Source organism: Mastacembelus armatus, chromosome 6, assembly GCF_900324485.2.
Source record: "Mastacembelus armatus chromosome 6, fMasArm1.2, whole genome shotgun sequence".
Taxonomy (NCBI): Eukaryota; Metazoa; Chordata; class Actinopteri; order Synbranchiformes; family Mastacembelidae; genus Mastacembelus; species Mastacembelus armatus.
The window spans coordinates 5,711,190-5,728,424 of NC_046638.1; the positions used below are offsets into that span (position 1 = coordinate 5,711,190).

The window sequence follows — 17,235 nt, forward strand, 5'->3', positions numbered from 1 at the left end:
ATTTTATTTTTTATCCATTCTCCATTTTAAACGGGACAAATAAATGTCTCGGGGGGGGTTCGAGGGGGCGTTCGAGAAATTTTCTCTTAACTGTTGAATGTGCTTTACCAGGCAAGCTGCAGCTGTTTTTCCTCAAGGAAAGCAGCAAAATCTCACCCAAAAATGCTTATCAGCCGTTTTGACTTTGTGCCAAAATAGCTGCAAGGGTTCAGCTTCGGCGTTCAGCTTGCTTTGTGACAGAGCCAGGGCAAGGAGGAGGGTCGTAGCTGTGCGTTCTTTGCCACGTTATTGAAATAAACACTGTGCAGGCTTATCTTTTTTCCTGTGTAATGTGTGTGCCTGTGTGTGTGTGGGTGTGTGTGTCTGTGCGTGTGCATCTGGTCTATTCTGTGCAGTCCCGTTAGTCACTGTGGCATGCTAAAGAGTTAATGCACTCTGAGTGTGTGCTCTTTTCAGTGTGCAGCGACAAAAGCCCCACTACAATAAGAGATAAGGTTAATAATTCAACCAGCTCTCAGAAGTGTTGCATATTTCAGAGATCCTACAGCAGAGCAGTCCATTCTCAGTGATTGTGTGTCCCCTCTTTTTCCTTGCTTTTCTTTTTAGGAGTTGATTTAGTAGCTGAGGTACTGTATAGTGTATCCCATTATGGTGTGCGAGTGTGTGCACTGCGTCTGCGCACTGGTGGAGGAGTGGATTTCTGTGTCATTCTTCCACCTCCACCCCTCCCACAGTGCTTTCCACCCTCCCACTCTCCCTCTCTCTCTTTCCTTCTGTGTCTCTGTCTCCCACCCATCTTATGCTCCCTCCCTTCCTCCCTCCTTCTCTTCTGTCTTCAGTGCAAATACAGTTCCTTGCCGTGTTGGACATGTGATGAAAAAGTGACTGATTCGCGCGCTCTGCCGCACCTCCTATTTCATCATCAGTGGAGCCTTTCTCCCCTTGAATGTGCACTCGCTCTCTCCTCCTCTCCTCCTCTCTCTCTTCTTTTTCTCTCCCTGTTTCGGTTGCTCCCCTCTTTCTGCTCCAGCGACACGCAAGGGGGAGGCTTGGGTTCTGCGAGGGGAAAAAAGAAAAAAAGTCTGCTGCTATTTCTACAGTCAGGGCCTCCCCACAGCCCGCCCTTCCATAGACGGAGCTTTTTTTCACTCACTACTAGCTGGATTTTAACCCTCTGCCTCCAACTAGCTGCACACCGTCTCTGCATAACCTGGCATTAAGTTGCTTTTTAGGGGCCTTTTCTCACTTTTTGCGCACTGATTTTTGCACCACTTTGGACTTCAGTGAAATTTCGTGTGTTCTTTTGTATTTTTTTTTGTATTTTTTTTTTTTACTGTTCTGCAGCTTCATGTTTTTTCTGCAGTTGATAAGTGTCTAATAGTATTTATTTGGTTACTCATTTTTTGGATGGAAATTCATAAAGGTGGTGTTTCGCCACGTGATGGGCCTTGTTCCACCTGGAGTGCCGGGGCGCCATTTCTGATGGAGAACCTGCTTATGGTGGGCTTATGGTCTGGATGACCACCATGGATGACAAGCAGAGAACATGATCATTCTCTGATCGTGGTGCACGTCTGTGTTTTTAAGAAATAGCCTTGATCAGCATCAGCCACTGGAATGAAGTATCTTCATACTTCATTGTTACTATCAGTCTCTCCTGTTTCCTTCCCATGTCCTCTTTCTCTGTCTCTGTGTCTCTCACTCATTCTTGCTCTCTCTCTCTCTCGACTCGCTCTCCTAACGGGAATGAGTGGTGTGCTGAGCCGGAGCTCTTTCTGGGACAGGTGCCAACTGCAAACAAAAGACATTAAAAGGCACTGAGAGAAAACATGGAGAATTTGCAAAATTTTAAAATTGTTGCGACAAAATTTCAGAAGTAATCCTGCATGTTGTTTCACTAAATGGCCACTTTGTGCTATTACTGCATGTTGGTGTGAAGTATTAAAACTGATATAGTGACCAAGGCTGGTGTTAAAGCAGAGGGTTGAATAGTCTACCACTGTAATTCTAGTGAAGGCATTTCATTTGGGAAGAGCGAGGGAGTAATGTGGGAGAGCAGCATATAGACTGCTGAATTATTCATGTGCTCAGCCAAAGCTGTGACTGGACTGGTTGAGCTATTTGCATGCACCAGACATGCTGTTTGTCTGTTTGCTAACATTCCTCATTCAAAGACTTGTTAACTAGCAGACGGGCTTAGCTGAAGCCTTGCAGACAGCCTTATGGCCTCCTATTGTTTCAGGCCTCACCAGGCCTGGACTCAGTCGGTTGCAGGCGAGCTGTGCAGCCCTGAGCTCAGACTGTGGCTAGAAGGAGTGAGCCTAGAGTTGATATTGAGGCTGGAGCTCAGGCTGGAGTTCAGGCTGAAGCATGGCTGTGAAGGGAACAGTCTGAGGGGAATCACTTGGTCTTACAAGAACAACCAAACAGGAGCTTATGGTTTTCTCCTCTTCTTGACAGAGATGGGATCAAAGCGTGAGGAGCTGATAAATTTCGGATCCTAAATGGACATTTACCATTTGCTGTGAAATATTGGTGAGTAAGATTGGTTTTAATATTTGCATGCTTGCATCGTTTCAGGGAAAGTTTATCCATGAAGTTACATTTGAATGTTTAAACAGCATTCTGTACAAATAAACATTTGATGTACTTGAGGTTCTTTTGCAAAGTGGAGTGACCATTTAAACAAGTGAGTTTAAAAATCTACATACTCATATAGTTTAGGAACATTCAGCATCCACTAACACATAGAAGAGAAACAGATCTTATCCTTTGACTTTGAAAATGCTCTTCCATAACTTTACACAACCCTCCATAAAATCAAGTTGTAATTTAGTATTGCGAAATCAAAAGTCATTAATTGAACTTTAATTGCTGTCAATATAATCCTACTTTCCTACTAATCAATGATGGTCATGGTTGTGAAGGTATTTTGCATGAATAGTACGGACCGGGGTTAGTATGTACTCAATAAACCAAAGTATAATGTGTTTCATGTTTTACAAAGCTTGACTACTAAATATCCATGAGGATAATGTGAATTTCTTTAAATTAATAGCAGGTAGTATTTGCCAATTTGTATTTTTTAAGACGACAGAATACAGAATAAATACTTCCTATTTATTCCTTCACATGGGCTTTTTGCAGGGTATTTGCAGTATACACCTAATTTGAATGTTGATCACAACTGATGTTTTTGTTCAATGTATATCTATATCTTACTTCTTTGAACACGGAAATTCCTAGGACTTGTCATATTTATACATTAGGAAACAGTCTCTTCTTTTTATTAGGATGAAGAAAATATGAAATTTAACATTCTGCAATTAGACATAAAGCAACGCCACAAAATGCAGATATTGAATTTGACTTCGATAAGTTACTTTGGATAAAACACAATCCAATTTGGCTCATTGTGCACTACTTTGTTACTCAATACACTTATACGTTATACTTATTAATAATTGTTTTTAAATATCATGACTTAAAAGCAGTTGATTATGGAAGTCTTCCATCTACTGGCTCATGATGTGCTTTGGATTTCTGAGGTGTGCTGAGGTGATCAGGGTTTATATAACGGGGCTTTTTTGAAAGGCAATATAATAATACTTCAAGTTTTAAGGTTATTCTGTATATAGGCAATTGTGTTAATTCATAATAGCATATAAGTTCTGCTTAACGAGCTGTGGACACATGGTTTTGGCTGGCAGACACACTATTTTACCCCTAAGGTCTTTTTGGCAATGGATGGCAGGGATCCAGGGCAAGGTTGCATGTTGAGAAGCAGATGGCTTGATGGTGAGGGTTTGCAGCATTTTGTCTCTTTCTAGAAGTATACCTGGCCAACCCAACAGCCTGTTATGGCCCACAATGAAAATGTTCTTTCTGTTCACTGAAGCAAACTTTAGTTTTACTGCAGCAATACAGCAAATATAGCAAAGCCAGTAATGGGACACACGTACACACACACACACACACACACACACGCACACACACATACATACACACAAATGCAAAAGTACAAAAACACATATGTTCATACGTGCATTTTAATCATTTGCTTTGTGCAGATATCAGATGCTAACAATATATTATAACAATAGTGAACATTGTCTTCACAGTCATGTCTGTTTGCCCTTTTAGTGTGTGTTTGACGAACTTATGTTCAAAGTGATTAGACTCATAAACCCATACAACAGTCAAAGTGCTCTTTTAATACATTTTGCCACACTATATTATATTATAAATATATATATTTTTTTTTAATTAATTTTATAAAAAGTCATGCACATTTTCATGACTATAGTGTGAAAGTAGAACTAAAGGCTACAAAATGCCACAGCTAGAACAGCAAGTTCCCAAACTCCAGCTTGACTGTGGCTTTGAAGGTAAATAAGACATTTTTGATTTTTGATAAAAATTGTACTTTAAATTATTATTTTTCTTAAACTATATTAATTGCTGATGCTAAGTATTCTGTGTTTTTGTAAAAGTGATAAAAATGACTGACGCCTCACAACTCTTGGTGTGAATTGGAAAATGGAAAAAAACAAGCACTGTACTGGAAAGCACTGTAAACTTAAAAATATTTTAATTTTTTAATTTGTGATGTTTCATTTGTGTTTGATTTAGTCATATTTGAATTTTTATCTCAAATTACATACTCTATACAGAGAAAAAAATTAAATGTTGTTAAATAATGTTCTGACAGCTTTTGTTCAGTAAAGAATGAATTATTAATTTTTTTAATGTTGCAGTCCTTTCTGAAAATACACATACATCTTTACAAACATTTCACCTGAGATCACTGAATAGAATAACTGTATCTGTGTGTGTGTGCGCGCGCGTGTGTGTGTGTGTGTGTGTGTGCGTGCGTGTGTGTGTGTCTGTGTGTGTGCGTGTGTGTGTGTGCGTGCATGCGTGCGTGTGTGTGTGTATATGCATGCATGTATCTGTGTGTGTGTGTGTGTGTAAAGTATGCATGCATGTGCATGTGCCTGCATTTACTTTTTCCTAATATTTTTTATCATAGAAAAAAAATAGAAAATCTCTGTAAAACGTCTATTTAATGTAAAATGTCTATACAAAAATAAAGTAATATTTTCTCATGAACTGCTAACCTGAAGCATTATCACATTTCTGAGGTTAGCATACTTAATTTTAAGAAAGTTATTTCACACAACATTAACACATGGAATTAACAGATTGGAACAATTCGATCCAGAGATGTATATTATTGTTAAGATGTGCAATCCAAATAGAAATGAAAGCGGTTTTTTTCTCTCTAAATAAGTTTTTTATAAGATGTTTTCTGTTGTAGATTTGAATGGCTGTGTGTGTAGCACCACTGTATAGATGTGTGTAATGTATTTCTGCAAGATATTTATTAAGCTGAGTGTGTGGTTTCGGTCATGTGCCAGAGTATTCTTTTTAGTGCAACACACTATTTGTTAAGTGGATAAATTGCTATTTAAGATTATGTGATTTTGTTTCATTTATGAGCTTGCTGTGATATTGTGAATTCCATCCAATTTCCTCCTGGCAAATATGAAATATGAGTAGTGAATGGGGGCCAAATGAGCACTCACTGTAAATATATATTTTCTGCTATAACAATGAAGCCTAATTTATTTTGCCTGTTCAAACTGTTTCAGTGTGCTTTTTTAAGTACAATAAAACCCAACATAATGAAAGTTATATTTTATGTTGATGCTCTCTTGGGGGACTTTCAGCATTAAGGGCTTGATTGACAAAAAGAACTGCCTAGGCTGCCAGAACTAAAAATGCATTTAAATTGCCCTCTAAGAGGATTTTAATGCCTTCACCAAGTCTCTGTAATTTTATGTTTAATCAAGATGATGTACTGTACTGTAATCTGTATTGTAATCAACAGTGTAATGTTTCAGAATTAGACTTTTGGAAAATAATTAATTTTATGTTGATTGTATTTTTTTAAGTGATTCATTCTTCATTTCTCAGGCCCAGTTAAGTACCTTCTCAGTGCATTCGCTTGTAAAATGAAGGACATGGAAATTAAAATCCGACAGACATTTTGCAGGTTGAAAATATATTTACATAAAGTATAAATATGACATCTTGCTAGTCCAACCTTACAGGTCCAGTATTCTAACTTACAGACTATAAGCACTGGTGCAAAGTAAGTAACACTATGCAGCAGTTTAGCACAAGCAGGTTACTACTTGCACAAAATGTAGCTGGATTAGAATTTACTACTTTGGCAGCCTAGCATGTCTAAAGGTCACAGTGCATTCTGCAAAAAACCTGTGAGACTACTGCTTACATTTTACAGTACTTACATCAATCATAATAACATCTGCTTTAGGGTTTTATTTTGCAGCTGTGGGTAGACAGATCTGTAAAGATCTCCTTGAGGTGAATGGCGGACTAGTCTTATCGGGTCTGTGGTTGAAGCTGGTTAGGCTCCCTGTTGCTCTCCTGCACTGTGAGTGGGGTAGATGATGAACAGTTGTACAGTGGCCACTACAGGCTGTGGCGCACTCCTACAGGACCAGCAGTACTGTACAGTAGGAAGTAGGCCAGGCTGAAAAGACAGAAGAGAGGGTGCACATAATTATACATACATTTTTGGGTTGATGTTGTTTGTGCAAGTGCCAAAGATATTGAGCAAAAGCAAAAAATAATTACAGCCACATTTGCTGATGCACATATCCTGATTGTGCACACATCACACATGCACAGTCTCTAAACCTGCTTCTCCTCACTTCTCTCTCCCCATACATGGAAGCCATTAGTTCATTGACTACTGAGGATTGGGGGCCATTTTATTCTCCCTGTGTTAATAAGATGTCAGCTGGGAGTGTCACATGTAATTTATCCACAAAACCACAGCAACTCCACAGAGATGGTGAGCGTAGTCATAATGACATAATATTGGACTGGGGGAGAGTTTCAAGGGTGACAGATGATATAGATTTTCCTCCCCTCTTTTCCTGTAGACCCTCTCAAACAAGATCTGTGTAACTTTCACATGGTTGCTTTACATCATGGGCCCTTTGGCTAATGTCAAGGTTTTTTCTTAGTTTATTTACCCAAGGGTGATTGTCTTACACACTTGCTGCACAACCAGGGTCTATGTGTTGAAAACTGTGCATTGAACTTACTCAAGAGATTTTTAACAGGAAGATTTCTTTCACCCAACCAGATTAATATTTAGAATTATTGAAATAAAACCAAACGTTTTCTTTGCCTCTGACCGCTCAGTGCATTCAGTATATGCTTTAGAGACCCTTTAGTCTGCAGCATCACATGTGAGTGTCTCAGCACACATCATCAGAACAGATACTTGTTTTATGTACCTGCCAGGCAAAATGATATTCCAGATTACACTGAGCTGCGCCCACTCAACATTTCTTTTCCAGCGCTCATATATTTCTTCAGCTTTTGGCCTGTGCTGTCGCCAAGGCAGTTTAGTGAGTGAAAAACTGCAGAATCGGCAAAATTGTTCCACTTGGAGGTAAAGTTAGAAGTGTTGAAAGGCCTTGCCTGCAACTCTCAGACTATCAACATACTGCAAATCCCTTCCCTCACCTCACCCGCACTTCATCACTTTCTTACTGTTCATCAGCACTGAGCTGAATTATATTGGGTACATTTAGGGGGAAAAAAACAAATACAGCTTTCTTTGTGTTATTCATTTCAGCGCAGACAGTGAATTGTAGTGCTGTTTTCTACAGTGCTATTCAGAACTCTAGTAATGTGTGTATGTTCAAGTTTTACTTACTTGTTGTGTCTTCTTACAATACTTGCAGTCATTCATGTGGTGAAGGCTTCATGAGTCATCAATATGCATAAACACACAAACAACACACTCGTGCAGAATGCAGTGAGTGCACAGCTCTGACATGAATCTCTTTCCATGGGCTGGAGGAGTTGGATTACTCATGGGCCCATAAACATGTGCTGGCTGTAGTCCAAGGCACTGCACTGTAATTACAAATGTTAGAAACAATATATAAAAGACCCTTTCCCAGCAAGGCCATGTCCTGCACTGCAATTAGCGTCCTTGTACAGAATTATCACCCTTCAGCAGCCGCTGTCGTGCTGAGTGGTGGCTTTTAATTAGCAGTGTCCTCCTTGGTCTGCTAGAGGACAATGCTCACGTTTTTATCTCTCGCACTCTTTATTTTTCTGTGAGTTGAGATTTAATTAATAATGACTAACTACGTCTGTTGTTTGTCCCATGTTATGGTTCTTGGGTTGCACAGACTGTATTATGTATGCACATGATAACACCAGCACGTCTCCGAAGATGCCTGAGACAATACTGCACACTCCGTACATGCACTGCTGTGTAAACACAAACATACTTTGCCGAATATGCCGAAAATGTCTTATTATACTCACAAGTGCACGATTATGTGCCACCTCACCCACACACGACACTGCAGGCCTTCAGTAATACAGCATGCCAAAGTGCATGTACATCTGCAGTGAGTGGGTGCTACTGGGCAAGGCCAAGGCCACGGCAGAGCTTGTGTGTTGGTGTTGGGTGAGAGTACAGGCCAGCAGAGAGGGTGGGGTATGTTACATGTTCTACTAATGAGTTTCCTTGGTCATGCAAGACTGTGGGGCAAGCTTATTAGTAACAGGCTACAGAGAGGAGCACATACAGCTCTCTGCTGCTGCTGTTACTGGCTTTTCAACTCTGTTTCTACTTCTCTCTGTTGTCTTTTCTTCGTCTCTGTTACTACTGCTGTAAATTGTCTCTCCCTGTACAATCCCCACTCTCATGACTGTTTTCATCTCTGTCTCCCTCTCCTTCTTGTAGGCAGTAAGATGGGTTTTGACTTCAACCAAAGAGAAACAATTTGACCAACAAGTAAAATCACTGACAGACAGATTGCCGATCACAGCAGCATTGTGAGTACCGTAATGTATTGTAAGTTGAATATGTTATTTAATGATGCATTGTGAAGCTGTTGTATTGTCTTGAATTTCATTTAATGAGATGAAGTCTGTAATTAGATGCTGTGCAAGTTTCATTTTTTATATGTGTGGCATGTTACTATTTTCAGTCTCTTTTTGATAGAACATGAGCCAGCACCTGATTAAATCATAATTTTTGCTTTTATTCCATTTGAAAGGCCAAGTGGTCCCAATGGCCTTAGTGTGGTGAATTTAAAAAAAAGTCTCTAGTACACATGCACAGAAAACATTCAGAGTGTAATCTTCATTGTCTACTAGCCATGGGAAGTCTTGACACTCTCTGTGCCGGGGACCTGGATTTCTGAGAAAATGGCTTCCACTCTCTGCCTTCCAGCTCTCAGCTCCCTGCCGCCATTTTGTGTATCACTGCCAAAATAGTCAGGTAGCAGGATGAAAGGGGCAGAGTAAAGTGGTGGAGAAAAAGTGGGTGCAACTAGATGCTGGGTTCAGGATCACAGTGAGGAGTGGTAGGAACTGGAGAAAAAGGGCTGTCAATATAAATGATAGAATCCTTAATATGTCTTATCTGAGGGAGAGAATTTTTTAATTGTTGCAGACTGGCTGCATACAAACAAACAGCATCCCCTCTGGGACCTATAAGCTCATCTTCTGACCCTGGGTGGGTGCACTTAACATTTAACATTTCTTTTCCACTGGGGCAAACATGCTGGCACGGCCCACAGCTGTATAACCACTGTTCACCCTCCACCTTCCGTCTCTCATTCACACCACCAACACTCCCCAGCATCCTGGCCCCTGTCAAAATACAGCCTGTCTGCTTATCATAGCCAATGCCAGAGTGCAAGGGTGAAGTTGTACCCTGTGCGTATTTACCTGTCTCCACTCTAACCACAGTGAACTGTTAGCTGTAGCATCAAACCCTACTGCGCCTGTATCATATGGACTCAATAACCTCAGGCCGCACCCTACAACCTCCAGAAGCACTAGCTAGCTGCCCACAACTGTGGAATTCTGGCATTTGTCTGTAGGCATTTGATTACATGTGCAGATGTTATTAAAATCCTCTCATCTGACCCTAAGACCACAGATACTATATACAACAGTAGGTGTGTGACGCTGCTTTCCTCATGACCGGCCAATTGATAAACTAACTTGACAGCATCACACAAATACCAGGGTTTTAGCATTCATTATGTTATGAGATAGTGGAAGATTAGTGGAGCTGATGTTTTAGGAATTGTTCTTGTCATTTGTGGTATTTGTCATTTGACCCGCAGTTCCATAAAAATGAAATAATTTGCTTAATAGATTAGATGGAGTTTTATAACCCAGAATTAATTTGTCATTTTCTTCTAGTACATAGTACATTCACAGTTTACGTAATTAGCCTCTAAATGTAAAAATAAAAAAAATATTATCTTTATAGAAAGTGGCTAATTTTCCTGTGTTTGAAGTCATTTTCTTTTTCATTCAACTTAACGTTAAGTCATTATAGCGCCAGAATAATCAGCTTAATGTGGATACTTAGAGTATTTGAGTGTCTTTTTTCATAACTTAGCAGTTAAACTGACCAGTGTGCCAACACCTAAAGCATTTGGTGCTTTCCACTGTAGAAGACATCAATATGTGAGTGTTATAAATATTAAAAAAAAAAAAATTTTGTTGTCAGCTCGCAGTACACCAAAACAGCACAAATGTAGGCTACTGTCGATCTGAATGCTATATTTTTTATGGCCTGAAGCGTTGCTGTAAAAACTTACTGTATCAGTGTGTGTCTTTGTTGTCATGTAATTTAAACTTTAGGTGCAAAATATAGTGGATGTCCCTCCAGCAGTAAAACTTGGCCTATTTAGGTCTGTCACGGAGAAGCTCTGATTCAGGCAGTCAGTGGCTTTTTAACAGTTCAGAATGCACTCTGCTCCTAACTCCTTAATCTGGCCATGTGTTCGATATGGGACAGGGTGGCCTCCATATTGTGTTTGTGGAATGAATTATGAACGCTATTACATAAATGTGGTCTGTTTCTAGGACATATCTCTACAGCATCTACCCAGAGACCAAAGTATGAATACATTTACCCGGCATAGACTTCTTGGAAATGATACTGTGAAACTGGCCTGCCTGCATTTGTTTATGGTTATACTGTATAGAGCAGATGGCCATGCAACATGGTTACATATCACACACTGACTGCCTTGCTGGCACTGCCACACATACCAATGCAGAAATGCAGGACTATTTGAAGGGAGTTAAAATAAACAGAAATTCACTCATTATTCTTTAATTCACAGAATGAAAAGTATTAAGTATCTTTATCATTGTACATTACTGTATATACCACCTTATGTTGCACCAGTCCTGGAACTATAGGCAGTTACACTAGCATCTTGCTGCCAAATCAAGCTTTTCAGTGCTAACTGTGGTTAACTATGTTATATTTACAGCCTAAAATTTTAGCTGTAATGGCTAACCACTGTAGTGTGACTGACTACAGCTAACTGTACCCTGGGAGTAACAAGCTCTTCAAGGTTATAAACTGTACAGATTCCTGTCTGCCTACTCTGGCCCTCTGTCTATTAACTGATGTTCATATCGAGGGAGAAAGGTATTTGTCCTACCCTCTAAATATAGCCCGTGACAGATGCAGCTCAATGGGGCACTGCCCAAGCTGAAAGGGGCCCTGCAGGCAGGCCAGAGCATAGCTGGGCATGCGGCCGTGTTGGGACACCCCTAATAGACAAAGGTTCACCAGCAGCCACATGGCAATGCATGTTTCAATAGCCTCCAATAGCACATATATATATATATATATTTAGTTATATATATATATATATACATATATATATATATATATATATAGAACATACCTACTCCATAGTTGTAATAGACACCAGTCAAGCTTTCATAAATAAGCAGCTCCTACATAGACCTATGTACATAGACATATGTACATGTGCATGCAAGTGTGTGTATATTTTCTCTGTGCATGTGAATCTGTACAGTGTGTGAGAGAGATAAATGGTCTGGCCGACCCATGCTGTGTGCCCTGTCATTACAATGATTGGGGTCGTTTTTTAACTCTAAAGATGGGGCTGGGGGGGCCGCACTGGGATCTGCTAACTCTGCCTGATCCAGCTATCTTCACCTGGCATGTTTATGGCTCTGCTGGGGAAGTGAAGGGTGGAGAGCTTGTATGTGTGCATGTGTGAGGGGAGGGGAGTTAGGGCTTTTGGTTGTTTCATCTCACAGCATGACAGGCAGAAACATATTAAGCACGTAGGCATGAGTATTTTTTATACTCATACCATACATGTATATACATGTACATGTTGTTCTGCACACAAACACCACACAGACACCAAGTACATATATTAATACGTGTGGATTCATACACGTATCTCCACAAACACATGGACACATACACTCAAACATCTTCACATGGACACATAAGTTCCCTCTTTTTTCATTCTCCTAGGGCACATTCATGCACTGTTTGTGAGCTCAATATCTGCCTCATGCAGAGGTGACGAGGAGGTCAGCCTGTCTGACTTTGAGCAGAATCCCCCTGTGGCTTGCCCCAGCCATCCCCCCTGGCATGTGTAACAGGACCTGCCCATGCAACCTCTCCACTTCCCTGACTCCTGTCCTCCCTCTGCCTCCCCCTGTTTCCCCCTGGCCTTGGTATAAATAGATGGGTCATGCCTGCTGTGCTACCCTGGGGGACTGGGGGGGGGGGGGGGGGGGGGGGGGGCTCCTTGCCTTTATAAATGTTCCACCATGTTTGTCTGGATTCCTTCTGTTTGTGCCAAACACCACTTCACTAGTAGCTGAACAATGAAGAATTACATGCACACAAGCACAAGCATGTGTGACCATATCCCTTATTTGAATATGTACTGTACATGTATTAATAATAGAACTGATGCATGCATTTACTGTGAATATTTGCAAAGATCAACCATATTCATATAAGCCCTCTGATAGCAAAATTGTCTAATTTTGGTGAAATTATATGATAGAAATTCGATGACTGTTTATGGAACACACCCTTGAGCCTAAGTAGGTACTTGGTGGCAACTTTCTGTTCTTGAAATTTTGCAGTAGTTCATCTCCTCTGTCTGCCTAAGTGGTCCTGCATGTCTAGGATGGCATTGGATGTACATTGTGGCTTTATTTGTGAGCTGTTAACTGTGTATCCATGTTGGACGTTATTGACAGGAATATACCTTAAAAAAGATATCCAGATCTATTCAGATACAGTAAACATTAACAAAATATTAAATGGGCACTCGGCCACAGCCTTAAAATACAGGTCTAGAATCTAAAATCTGGACTTACTGGACTGCATACACTAATCAAATAATTTAATGATTTTATCTATGGTGTGGTGGATGAATAGAAATATACAGAAAATAATGTAATTTACAGGTGCATTGTGTAAAACTTAGGCTGATAAAAAATGACCAAATCCAAATGACCTCTGATGCTGACTGACCACAGACCACCACAGCCCCAAAGATCAGGTTACAAGGCTACAGTACTCCACTCCATCATACTTTCACTGATGAAACTAAGCTTCAGTATTGATTGATAGGCACTGTAGCACTTAGACTGAAGTGTGATGAAATTAAAGTGGCTTTTTAAACAGTATGTGCTTTCATTGTAAATGCTGTGTGAAAATGTGATGAGGTAAATGAATATCATGTTTTAGCTTAAGGATGTTTTCCATGTTTGTGTGAACGTGTGTGCACATGTGCATGCATTTAAAACTGTGCCCTTGGCTACGTGCATGTTTTTGTTTATACATCATGTGTGCATGCCTAACAGTGAGTATGTGTTAGTGACATTATGAGACGATGAGGTGTAGAAAGAAGGACTTTGCACCTTGGCACCGCTAAACAGCTAGCTAATGGAGGTGTAAGGCTAAAGCAGTGTATCAGTTACAGAGTGAAGGAGTGCTTGCTGAGCTTGCACACTTTTAAGAAGGCTGAATCTCCAGATGGACAAGTGCTTAGTAAAAGAAGTGTTTTTAGACTGTATTGCATAACTGTTTAAAGAGCCCTAAACAAGTATGCACAAGGGTACATGCCTGTGTGCGCGTGTATGTGTGCTTATGTTGCATATTGGTTCTCTGGAATACGTTTGTGTGTGTGTGTGTGTGTGTGTGTGTGTGGTGTTGTGTCCGCGTGTGTGTGTGTGTGTGTGTGAATATTTTCCTGTCACTAGATGATAGCCACTGGCTTCACTTGAAAGCAATAGCTTTCTTGGACATGAACTCTGTTGGTCAGGACCCCAGAGCCATCCACTATATTAGATTGAAGTATGTCCAGTCAGCAGACTAAGAAGGTAGTGTGCCTTGACCTTACCTTATGAAGTCTGGGCCCCACACCGTTGAGCTTTTTGCAGACCTGCACAATGAGAATAGACTGTGAGATGAATGCTGATTAGCTTTATGCAGACATTAGTTTCCTATATATATACTGAGGTAAATGTAGAAACATGAAAAATAATGTTTAAAAAGTGTTTGTTATGAATATGATAAAGTTTTCTGTAATGTTCAACTTCATTTGAAGTTTTCTGCAGAACAGTACTCTAATGCTTCCAGTCCTTGTTACTGTTGTTTTTCATTTCAACAGTATTAACTTTAAATGAAATCTATATGGAAATTAGTTTTCTGTATAGCATCCTCACTGCATGTCTCACTTCCTTCTGTCACTACCATAGGTGTATGTGCATATACTGTAACTTTCCTTCTGTCAGGTTGTCTGTCTGCAAAGTGTGTGTGTGCTCCTTGTGTATGTATGTTATGCTGTGAGGGTGTGTGTCTGTGCATACTTAAAATTCACTCATCCAGTGCTATGGTGTAAGTAAGGCAGTGCTGAATAATGCAGAGTGCCTCAGACTCACCACTGAGCAGACAGAATGGGGCCTCTCAGCTTAAGACATTCCGTTCTGTATTGTGCTGTTCTGTATTTGTGCCTGCACAGATAAAATAATATTCTGAAGAGGGTTCATGGTGGCAAAAATGACCCTGATATAAGTTTGTTTCAGTAGATTGTGACAGTTAAAGCATGCAAGATGATGTGGTTTTCTCAAGGAACACACAAGTATGGGCCATACATAATTTCAGACAATCATACTATAAATACACTTAACCACATAAACAAATTGTGAGAAAACCCAGACAATATGTCTTCATTTAGGAATCAAAAAGACTCATGTACAGTCTGTCAGCCACTGGGGTGTTTGCAATTGATCACAGAAGTCAAATCTAGTCACTGTGATGAAGTATTTCTCCATTTTCATTGTTGCAGGAATAACAGATTTCCCCCTTCGGCACTTTTCACATGGAGGCAACCTGACATGCTGCTGAAACCATGATGGAGGGAGGAGATGATAGGCCAGTGTTACCTCCCTTCACTGCGTGTTATGGACCAGGTGAGAAACATTAACAGCAACAGCAGCTGCAGCCCTTTGCTCTGCACATATGGACCAGGATTGAGCTAGCTCAAGCTTACATACTCTCAACACTGGTCACTAATGTTAACACTCTCCTCTCTGAAGCACAGAAACAGCACTAAGAAATAAGAAGAAACAGAAAACATAGACATTACATATGTTACACAATATTGTACATGTATTTCTGTGTTTTTAAATGTTACTTTCAGCACTGATCATGAGCCTACTGAAGTAGACCAAAAATATTGTCGGTTTTTTTTTAATGGACAGTATTTTATGGAGCATTGCATACTGACAGTTTTGAGCTCCAACTATTTTCTGCAAAATTGTCAAAGTGCACTTTAATTATATACTGGTTGCATTTGAATATGGAAATATACTAGCTATACACTCTGTTTGGGACATATGAACCTTGCTGGATCATTTGAATACCCACTCAGCTCGAGGCATGAACTGGTTCACCCAGTTCATGTGTTGAGCGCAGACTCCGGTCTCACTGTTGATGTGTCCCAGAGAAGAGCAGCTTGTGTATTTGTGTTTCTGTGAATCTTAAGCACTGTTTTGTACAAAGCAGGATGTGTCAAAGCGGATTACCTGCATGAACAGGGACCTGAATGGATTTTATTTTTTAAGACTGTCCTTTGGGGTGAGGTAGTAGGTTGTATAGTTTTAGGGTCATACCCTTCCTGTGAGATAACTATACAACTTACTGTCTTTCCTGAAGTGGCTGTAATGTCATCAAATGCCATTGCTGGAGCTTTTGGATCTGGATCAGCACTGGAATATGCATGTTTACCCACGGACTGCTAATAACACAACTCATTTGGTGCATTTGATGGTGATAGGTAATTTAAGATTGTACTTACTTTAATTTCATGATTTTTTTCATGTGATTTTTGTGGTTGCATTTTAAGACACTGTGGTAAATAAAACTCTCATAAGTGTTATGTTTTGTTGATTCTCTTCGTACCAATGGACAAACTCGTTCTATCACTATTGTCACATTTGTAACTTTTAATAACTTATGCTCTTGATTCATGATCTCTTGATTATCACATTATTTAAGATTTAGATAATCAAACTTTGTGACTCTTCACTTCAAACTAATAATTCTGGTTGCGTGAAATCAAAAGTCAACTTCAGCAATCAGTCATAAGATGTTTTTTATAAGAAGTGTGTTTCTTGTAAAAATCTGAACACCATATCTCACAGTGTTTCTTGACTATATTTATAATATACAGTGTTTAGATGCCACACTACCATAGTGTTTTCTAATACAAGTTTACAGCAAAGCTTGTCAACCTCTAGGACCTTTCTGATGTTCGTACGGGGTGAGGTAGTAGGTTGTGTGGTTTCAGGGTAGTGATTTTGCCCAATCAGGAGATAACTATACAACCTACTGCCTTCCCTGAAGGGCAGCAATACTTCACCATGCAGACAACAAATGGTGTCATGTGTGCAGTATCAAAAACCTCCCAGAATCAAAAAAACAAACCAGCTCAACTCTCTAGAGCCTGAGTCGTCAGGTTGTCTCTTAGATAGGAATCCACTGCCATATCCACGTATCGTAGCAGCAGAGAGCACCAGCAGGTAAAGTCTGTTCATTGTGGGATTTGTCTTTATTTGTATTTTGTGCTTCAAACATTAATAAAAAACATAGTGATTAATCAGTTTCTCATTCATGTGTTCTTTTAATCCATAAGTCGCAATTTAAATATTGAAAAATTGGCAACTCTTTGCAGTTGTCCCAATACATTGGTGTCAAATCATTTCCTAGGCAAAGTCATTCTTATTATGAAGTTTCTATACACTAATAGAGTGCAGTAGTGCTTGCTCTCAACATGTGTA

At 39.9% G+C, this 17,235-nt stretch overlaps 1 long non-coding RNA gene across 3 annotated transcripts in view; it reads left to right on the forward strand.

Annotated features, from left to right (window-relative positions):
* The window catches only part of LOC113132707 (uncharacterized), a 36,393-nt gene extending 19,339 nt beyond the window's left edge, over positions 1 to 17,054 (forward strand). The window contains exons 1-4 of one of the 3 annotated variants that reach the window (XR_003295930.1): positions 998 to 1,500; positions 2,461 to 2,535; positions 8,810 to 8,901; positions 15,243 to 17,054. This is a non-coding gene — a long non-coding RNA (uncharacterized LOC113132707). Of the gene's footprint in view, positions 1 to 997; positions 2,536 to 8,809; positions 8,902 to 15,242 lie in introns of those variants that run through there. The other 2 variants (XR_003295929.1, XR_003295928.1) reach the window with 2 other exon arrangements.
* The last annotated feature ends 181 nt before the right edge of the window (positions 17,055 to 17,235 follow it).